This window comes from Rhinopithecus bieti, unplaced genomic scaffold, assembly GCF_001698545.2.
Source record: "Rhinopithecus bieti isolate Rb0 unplaced genomic scaffold, ASM169854v2 scaffold_1251, whole genome shotgun sequence".
Classification (NCBI taxonomy): Eukaryota; Metazoa; Chordata; class Mammalia; order Primates; family Cercopithecidae; genus Rhinopithecus; species Rhinopithecus bieti.
In genome coordinates this window covers 755127-764973 of record NW_016803325.1, presented here as the reverse complement: position 1 = coordinate 764973, position 9847 = coordinate 755127, and the positions used below count along the sequence as shown (strand labels likewise).

The window sequence follows — 9847 nt, the reverse complement described above, 5'->3', positions numbered from 1 at the left end:
ACCCTGCAGGGCGCAGGTGAGCGCAGGGACTACGCCATCTCCTGAGAAGAGGCCATTCCCAGGCTCTGGCAGCTAGAGCTTCTCCTCCCCGCGCAGAGCGACCAGGCCACGGGGCTCCGTGCATCGCCACCTCGAGATTTACCCTCTTCCTTGTTCGCGGAGGTTCTCGGCAGTATGTGAGAAAAAGGCCCTCTCTCAGGTACTGCTACACTGATTAACATCCCCCACCGCACCTCCAAATGTTAGCAGATGAACACACAACCAGCTGCACGAGGACCACAAACCTGAACAGAGGTTGTTGCTGTTGCCAATAACTCAGATTCACACTTTGGTACTGAGTTTGTCTCTAATCACAGAGGTAATGCTGTTTTCAATAGTACCAGGAAGAGTTTAGTCTTACTAACACTCATGCTATTACAATCTTAGGGATCTGCCCTCACAAGAAAAGAGTGTAAAGAAAAGAGTTTTGCTCTCCACCTCAACACATCCCTTGGCAGTTTATTCCTGCAGGAGCGTCCTCTCCCCCATCCAAAGGACAGGTCACCAGTTGTTTTCCATCCCCTTTGGATACGTATAGCTGTCTTGGCAGTGGAAACTCCTGCCCCAAGGTGTTTTCTTGCTGAATTAGACATGTGATTTATGGCGGGAGAGCCAGAGAGAGGAGAGAAGATCCAGTGAGAATGGGTTCTAAAACTGCACCATCTAGTGGTCTTACAGCAGAGAGGCGAGTTAGAAGGAGGCCAAACCAGAGTTCCAGAAAGGAAGGGAGTAAGGAAAGTGGAGAAAGATACCAGAAGGAATATTTAGCAAGTGGAGAATTTGTATTTGATGGTGTCGGCCAGTGGGGCCTAGGTTTTGAGATTTGGCCCTCCCCCTTTGCAATCAACCTTAAGAATGCACCTCAGAGTCAGTAGGCTGTCTACTTTCAGGAGTAGGCCAGTACAGAGGTGGTGATTGATGAGACATATTTGACCTTGCAAAGCCTGAAATCACTGAGGCAGGCCAAGGGTTGGTAGTGTGATGCCAGATATTCCTTTAGTAAGGATTTAACTGCATTAAACAATTAGAAATGAAACTTAAAATCCAAATTCAAATACTTGTGATCAAAGTGTGACAGGGAGAGTGGATACACTTGACACCATACTTAGGAATGGAAAGGGGAATCTAAGCACACTACTCTGAAGTAAAGTCATTTATGTAACAGTGCCTAGAACGTAACAGGTGCTCAAGAAGTGCTTGTTGAATGTAACTTTATGAATTATCTACCTTATTTATTTAAAAACGTATGACACAATTGGATACTGTATTTAGAGTAAAATAGCTCTTGGGCTATGGCTTGTAGCTTCAAAGGGTTATTGGTTTTGGAGATTTATTTTTCCATTTTATAACTTAAATGTAATAATCGTAGAAATATAAAAAAGAAAGCATAAAGAAAAAAATTCCCAAACACTCAAGAGATAACCTTTCTTGACGTTTTGATGTGTATCCTTCTGGAAATACCCCCATGCAAATCTATGTGTCTATATCTATAGGTATGTATATATTTTGCAAAATGATGATTTATTAATTTGAGATCTTTATTCTTTTTAATGTAGCTGTTTTGTAGTTACAAATTTCCCTCTGAGCTGATCCTTTTGCTGCATCTCTCAAGTTTTTGGTGTTATGTTTTCATTCATCTGAAGATATTTTCTCATTTTCTCTGTGATTTTTTTCTTTGATATATTGGTTGTTTAAAAGTATGTTGTTTAATTTCCAAATATGTATGATTTTCCAGTTTTCCTTCTCTTGTTGATTTCTAGCTTCATTCTGCTGTGTTCAGCGAAGATACATTGTATGGTTTCAATCTTTTAAAATACATTAAGGCTTGTTTTGTGGCCTAACATGGGTTTATCCTGGAGAATATTCCATGGAAAGCATGTGTACTTGCTATTGTTGGGTGGAATGTTCTTCATAGGTGTTAGGTCTAATTGGTTGATAGTGTTGTTCAAGTCCTATACTTTCTTACTGCTCTTCTGTCTAGTGTTCTACTCATTACTGAAAGTGGGAAACACAAAAATCAGCCGGGTGTGGTGGTATGCACCCGTGGTCCCAGCTACTGGTGGGCTGAGGTGGGAGGATTGCCTGAGACCAGGAGGTTGAGGCTGTCTGAGCCGTGATTGTGCCACTGCACTTCAGCCTGGGCCACAGAGTGACACCCTATTTCACGAAAAAAAAAAGTGGGGTATTAAAATCTCCAACTATTATTGTAGAACTGTCTGCCGTTCCCTTCAAATTTGTCAATGCTTGCTTCACAAAATTTGAGCTTGTTGTTTTCTACAAATAATTATTTTCTATAAATAAATATTACAAAACAAGAAGAAATAAAGTCTTCTTGTGTAATTGACACTTTTATCAATGTATAATGCACTTCTTCATCCCTCATAACAGTTTTTGACTTAAAGTCTATTTTGTCTGATACTAGTATAGCAGCTCTTGCTCTTTTTTGGTTATTATTCGCATGGAATATCTTTTTCCATAGTTGTATTTTCAACTTATTAATGTCTTTGAAACTAAAAAGAATCTCACACTAAATAGTCGGATCACATTTTAAAAAATCTATTCTGCCAATCTTTGTCTTTTTGTTGGAAAGCTTAATCCATCTACATTTAAAGTAATTACTGCTATGGAAGAACTTCCGTCATTTTGCTATTTATTTTTATATGTTATATCTTTTTTGTTCCTCAGTTCTTCCGTTACTACCATCCTTTGTGTTGAGTTGATTTTTTTTATAGTGTATCATGTTGATTCATTTCTCATTCCTTTTCTGTGTATATATTTTTAGTTATTGTCTTAGTGGTTAGTTAGGGATTACAATTAGCCTCCTAAACTTATAACAGCCTATTTTGAATTAAAACCATCCTAGCTTCAATGGTGTACAAAACCTTGCTCTTATATAATACATGTCTGTCTCTTTTTTGTGTGTATTATTGTTGTCACAAATAGCATCTTTATACAGTGTGGGCCTATTAACATAGATTTATTGTAATTATTTTATACATCCATCATTTGAATCATTCATAAAAGGAGGTTCAAACCAAACATATGATGCTGGCTATTAAATCACCTATATAGATACCAAAACCAGTATTTTTTTTATTTCGTCATATGACTTCAAGTTATTGTATCTTTCATTTCCACTTGAGGATATCCTTTTGGAATTTCTTGTATGGCAGGCCTACTCTAGATGAACTCCTTAGGATTTGTTTATCTGGGAATGTCTTAATTTCTTCTTTATTTCTGAAAGGTAGTTTGCTGAATGTAGAATTTCTGGTCGATGGTATTTTTTTTCAACTGTAAGTATGTTGTCTCACTTCTTTCTCACTTCCATGAATTCTGCTGAGAAATTGGCTGTTCATCTTCAGTATCTTTATATGTGAGGAATCACTTCTCTTTTGCTGCTTTCAAGATTTTCTCTTTCAAAATATCTTTCTCTTTTGAAAGTTTTACTGTCATGTATCAGTGTGGATCTTTTTATGTTATTCTTTTGGAGTTTATTGAGCTTCCTGAATGTGTACATTCATTTCTTTTATCAAATTTGTAACATTTTCAGCCATTACTTCTTTAAATATTTTTTCTTTCCCTTTCTCTCTCCTCTTTTTCTGGAGCTCCCACCATGCATAAGTGGTACACTTAAGGGTGTCTTGTAGGTCTCTGAGGCTCTATAAATTTTTCTTCATTCTTCTTCCTTTTCTTCAGGCTGAACAATTTCAGTTGACCTATCTTCCCCTAGCTCTTTGAACATTTTTAAGACAGTTGATTTAAAGTTTTGGTCCAGTATCTGTGCTTCCTTAGTAGCAGTTTATTTTAATTTCTCCTAGCCATACTTTCTTGTTTCTTTGCATACTTCATAATAAAAAACCAAAAGGTAAAGTCTGGACAGTTTGTATATTACATGCATCATTCCCTGGGCATGCATGTGCTTTTCTGGATGTCCAATACATGCAGAAACTTTTTGATAAACTAATTATTCAAATAATCTGTCTCCCAGCTTTTCCTCCCAAGCTTTCAGTATGTCCATTACTTAACCATGATTTTAGTCTTTTTACCCAGATGCCAGCAGGTTGCGTTTCAATGTTTTTGAGGAATGCTCTCTTTGTAGCCACTTTTCCATCCTGACAGAGTTTTGTTGATGGATACTTAGATTGTTTCCATATCTTGGCTATTTATTCACAATAATACTGCAATAAACACGATAGCACAGTAGTTTTGATATTTAAGCCTGAGAATGTGCCCATTTGTGTAGATAATGTATATCTATATTAGACATATAGATATTAGAAATATATATTAGATATTTTATCTAATGTATCTAATATATTAGATAATGTAGATAATCTATATTGTAATGTCCCTTTTTTCATTACTTATTTTAGTCATTTGAGTCTTTTTTTAATGTGGTCAACCTAGTTAAAAGCTTATCAATTTTGTTGATATTTTGAAAAAACCACCTTTAAATTATTTTCTGTCATTTTATATTCTCATTTTATATTCTCCATTATATTAACGTCTCTCTAATCTTTATTATTTCGTTCCTTCTGTTTGGTGTGGGTATAGTTTGCTCTTTTTTATAGTTTTTTAAGGTGGAAAATTAGGTTATTGATTTGGGACTTTGCTGTTTTTAAAATATAGGCCTCTATAGCAACAAATTTTCCTCTAAGCATTGTTTTCCTGTATCCCATAAGTTTTAGTATGTTGTGTTTTCATTTGGATTTATACTTTTATGCTTTAGAAAATACTTTGAAAGTATTTTCTAATTTCTTTTGTGATTTTTTCTTTAATCCATTGGTTAGTTAGGAATGTGTTGTTTAATTTCCACATATTTCTGATTTTTCTAAATTTTTTTCTGTCAATTTATCTTTTAATTTCATTGTGATTGCAGAATATATTTTGTATGGTTTTTTTTTTTTTGTCTTTTTTTTGTTTGTTTGTTTTTGTTTTTTTAATGAGACAGAGTCTCCTGTGGCCCAGGCTGGAGTGCAATGGCATGGTCTCGGCTCACTGCAACCTCTGCCTCCTGGGTCAAGCGATTTTCCTGCCTCAGCCTCCCGAGTAGCTAGGATTACAGGCATGTGCCACCATGGCCGGCTAATTTTTGTATTTTTGGTAGAGACTGGTGTTCACCATTTGACCAGGCTGGTCTCGAACTCCTGACCTCAGGTGATCCACTTTCCTCGGCCTCCCAAAGTGCTGGGATTATAAGCATGAGCCACTGTGTTTGGCCTTGTATGATTTTAATCTTTTAAAATTTACTGAGGCTTGTTTTATGGTATAACGTGGTTTATCTTGGAGAATGTTCATGTGCACTTAAAAGAATGTGTATTCTGCTGGGTTGGGTGGAATGTTCTCTAGAAGTCTGTTAGGTCTAGTTGATTTATAGTGTTAGTTAAGTCTTCTCTTTCTTTGTTGATCTTCTGCTTAGTTGTTCATTCTATTATTGAAAGTGGAGTATTGACGTCTCCATCTATATTCTTGAATTATCCATATCTCACCTCAATTCTGGAAGTTTTTGCTTCATACATTTTTGGAGTTCTGTTGATAGGGCCATATGTGTTTATAATCATTGTGTATACCTGATAGATTGACCTTCTTATTATTATAAAATGTACTTTTTCTAGTAACAATTTTTGTCCTAAAATCTATTTTGGGTCATAGTAGTATAGCCACTCCAGCTGTCTTTGATTACTTCATGCATGGCATATTTTAAAAAACCTTTTTACTTTCAACCTATTTGTGTCTTTTGATCTAAAGTTTGTCTCTTGTAGACAGTACAGACATAGTGGTATAGTTGGATTTTTTTTTTTTTCAGGGGAGGGTCCATTCTGACTATCTCTGCCTTTTGATTCATAAGTAGGATATACATGTTTTATTTTATTTTATATATGTCATATATTTTTTGTTCCTCAAGTCCTTCTTTCATTGTGTTAAATAGATATTTCCTAGCATACCTTTTAAATTCAATTGCTGTTTTTTTTACTGTTTCTGGAGTTATTTTCTTACTGATTTATCTGGGTATTACAGTTAATTTAATCTTAAAATAATCTTGTTTGGATTTATGCTAACATAACTTCAGTATTATATAAAAACTTTGCTCCAGTATATCTATGTGCCCTTCACCATTCTTTGTATTATTATTTTCATACAAATTACACCTTTACAGATTATAAACCCATTCACACAGCTATTATAATTGATTTATGCTGTTATCTTTTAAAACAGGTAGGAGAAGGAAAGAGTTACATAGAGAAGTGTGTTTATAACGTCTTTTGTAATATTATATTAGTCCATTTTTCACACTACTGATAAAGACATACCCAAGACTGGGCAGTTTACAAAATAAAGAGGTTTAATGGACTTAGAGTTGTGGCTGGGGAGGTCTCAGACTCATGGCAGAAGGCAAGGAAGAGCAAGTCATGTCTTACATGGATGGCAGCAGGCAAAAGAGAGAGCTTGTGCAGGGAAACTCCTGTTTTAAAACCATCAGATTTCATGAGACTTATTCATGAGAACAGCATGGAAAAGATCACCCCCTTGATTCAATTATCTCCCACCAGGTCCCTCCTGCAACACGTGGGAATTATGGGAGCTACAAGAAGAGATTTGGGTGGGGACACAGCCAAACCACATCAAATACCTAAGTACTTACCTTTACTGGTGCTCTTTATTTCTTTACGTGGATTTGAATTACTATCAAGTATGCTTTCATTTTGGCCTGAAGGACTCATTTTAGTATTTTATATGGCAGGATGGTTTGATAGTGATTATGTCAGTTTTTATTTATTTGGAAATGTATAACCTATTTTTTCATTTTTATTTATATATATGTTTTGATTACATAGTAGGTATATGTATCTATGGATTAAATGAGATATTTTGATACAAGTATGCAATGTGTAATAATCAGATCAGGGTAAATGGGGTATCTATCACCTCAAGCATTTATCCTTGTGTCTTAAACAATCCAATTACACTCTTTTATTTAAAATGTAGAATTAATTTTTTAATTTTCTAATCCTGTTGTGCTAGCAAGTACTAGGTCTTATTCATTCCTTCTGTGCTTTTGTTCTCCTTAACCATCCCCACTTTCCCCCAATTCCTCACTACACTTCCCAGCCTCTGTTAACCATCCTTCTACTCTCTATCTCCATGAGTTCAATTGTTTTTATTTCTAGCTCCCACAAATAAGCGAGAACGTGTGAAATTCGTCTTTCTGTGCCTGGTTTATTTCACTTAACATTATGATCTCCAGTTCCATCCAAGTTGCTGCAAATGACAGGATCCCATTTTTTTTTTCTTAAGACAGAGTCTTGCTGTGTTGCTCAGGCTGGAGTGCAGTGGTACAATCTCAGCTCACTGTAACCTCCGCCTCCTAGGTTCAAGCGATTCTTGGGCCTCAGCCTCCCACATAGATGGGATTACAGGCATGTGCCACCATGCCTAGATAATTTTTGTATTTTTAGTAGAGATGGGATTTTACCATGTTGGCCAGGCTGGTCTCGAACTCTAGAACTCAAGTGATCTGCCTGCTTTGGCCTCCCCAAGTGTTAGGATTACAGGCGTGAACTACTGCACCTGGCCCGATTCTTTTTTTATGGCTGAGTACTACTCTGTTGTATATATATATATATATATATATATCACATTTAAAAAAATCCATTAATCTGTTGATGGACACTCAGGTTGCTTCCAAATATTGGCTATTGTGAATACTGCAGCAATAAACATGGGAGTGAAGATATCTTTTTGGTATACTGATTTCCTTTCTTTTGGGTATATACCCAACAATGGGATTGTAGATCATATGGTAGCTCAATTTTTAGTTTTTTTCTTGTTGAGGAACCTCCAAACTTTTCTCCATAGTGAAAATAATTTACATTCTTACCAACAGTCTACAAGTGTTCCCTTTTATTCACATCCTCACCAGCATTCAATGTTGCCTGTCTTATGGAGAAAAACTGTTTTAAATGGGGTGAGATGTCATCTCATTGTAGTTTTGATTTGCATTTCTCTGATGATCAATGATGTCGTGTACCTTTTCATATGCCTGTTTGCCATTTGTATGTCTTCTTTTGAGAAATGTGTATTCGGATCTTTTGTCCATTTTTAATTGGATTATCAGATTTTTTCCAGTAGAGTTGTTTGAGTGCCTTATATATTCTGGTTATTAATCCCTTGTCAGATGGGTAGTTTGAAAATATTTTCTCTCATTTTATGGGTTGTCTCTTCACTTCATTGTTTCTTTTGCTGTGCAAAAGCTTTTTAACTTGACGTTATCCCATTTGTCCATTTTTGCTTTGGTTTCCTGTGCCTGTGGGGTATTACTTAAGAACTCTGCTCAGTCCAATGTAGTGGAGAGTTTCCCCAAAGTTTTCTTTTAGTAGTTTCATAGTTTGCAGTCTTAGATTTGTCTTTAATTAATTTTGATTTGATTTTTTTATATGGTGAGAGATAGGAGTCGTTTCATTCTCTTGCATATGGATATCCAGTTTTCCCTGCATCATTTATTGAAGAGACTGTCCTTTCCCCAATGTATGGTCTTGGAAACTTTGTCAAAAATGAATTCATTGTAGATGTATAGATTTACTTCTGGGTTTTCTATTCTGTTCCTCTGGTCTATGTGTCTGTTTTTATGCCAGTATCATGCCATCTTTATTATTATTACAGATCTGTAGTATAATTTGAAGACCGGTAATGTGATTCCTCCACTTTTCTTTTTGCTTAGGATAGTTTTGGCTATTCTGGGTCTTTTGTTGTTCCATATAATTTTAGGATTTTTTTTATTTCTGTGAAGAAAATCATTGGTATTTTGATAGGGATTGCATTACATCTACAGATTGCTTTGGGTAGTATGGACATTTAAAAAATAATGATTCTTTTAATCCATGAACATGGAATATCTTTCCATTTTTTGTTGTCCTCCTCAATTTCTTTCATCAGTGTTTTATAGCTTTTATTATAGAGATCTTTCACTTTAGTTAATTCCTAGATATTTAATTTTATTTTTAGTTGCCAGTATTTTTTTGAGGACTTTCGCATTGATGTTCATCAGGGATATTGGTCTAAAATTCTCTTTTTGTTGTTGTGTCTCTTCCAGGCTTCTGTATCAGGATAATGCTGGTCTCATAAAATGAGTTAGGGAGGATTCACTCTTTTTCCACTTATTGGAATTGTTTCAGAAGGAATGGTACTAGCTCTTCTTTGTACTTCTGGTAGAATTTGGCTGTGAATCCGTCTGGTATGGATTTTTTGGTACCTTTTTTGGTTGGTAGGCTATTAGTTATTGCCTCAATTTCAGAACCTGTTATTGGTCTATTCAGAGAGTCACCTTTTTTCTGGTTTATTCTTAGAAAGGTGCATGTGTTCAGGAATGTATCTATTTCTTCTAGATTTTCTAGTTTATTTGCATAGAGGTATTTATAGTATTCTCTGAAGGTAGTTTGTATTTCTGTGGGGTTGGTGGTGATATCTCCTTTATCATTTTTTATTGCATCTATTTGATTCTTCTCTCTTTTCTTCTTTATTGGTCTTGCTAGCATTCTATCAATTTTATTGATCTTTTCAAAAAACCAGCTCCTGGATTCATTGATTTTTTGAAGGGTTTTTGTGTCTCTATCTCCTTCAGTTCTGCTCTGATCTTAGTTATTTCTTGCCTTCTGCTAGCTTTTGAATGTGTTTGCTCTTGCTTCTCTAGTTCTTTTAATTGTGATGTTATGGTGTCGATTTTAGATCTTTACTGCTTTCACTTGTGGGCATTTAATGCTATAAATTTCCCTCTACACACTGCTTTAAATGTGTCCCAGAGATTCTGGTA

The 9847-nt window shown here is 35.4% G+C and overlaps 1 protein-coding gene across 4 annotated transcripts in view; it reads left to right on the top strand.

Moving 5' to 3' along the window:
- Window positions 1-122: 122 nt before the first annotated feature.
- The window catches only part of IGSF11 (immunoglobulin superfamily member 11), a 213572-nt gene continuing 203847 nt past the window's right edge, over window positions 123-9847 (top strand). For 3 of the 4 annotated variants that reach the window (XM_017875339.1, XM_017875330.1, XM_017875312.1), the window contains exon 1: window positions 124-199. The gene's annotated coding sequence lies outside the window, so the exon portion shown is untranslated. Of the gene's footprint in view, window positions 200-9847 lie in introns of all 4 variants that reach the window. The other variant, XM_017875351.1, reaches the window with a different exon arrangement.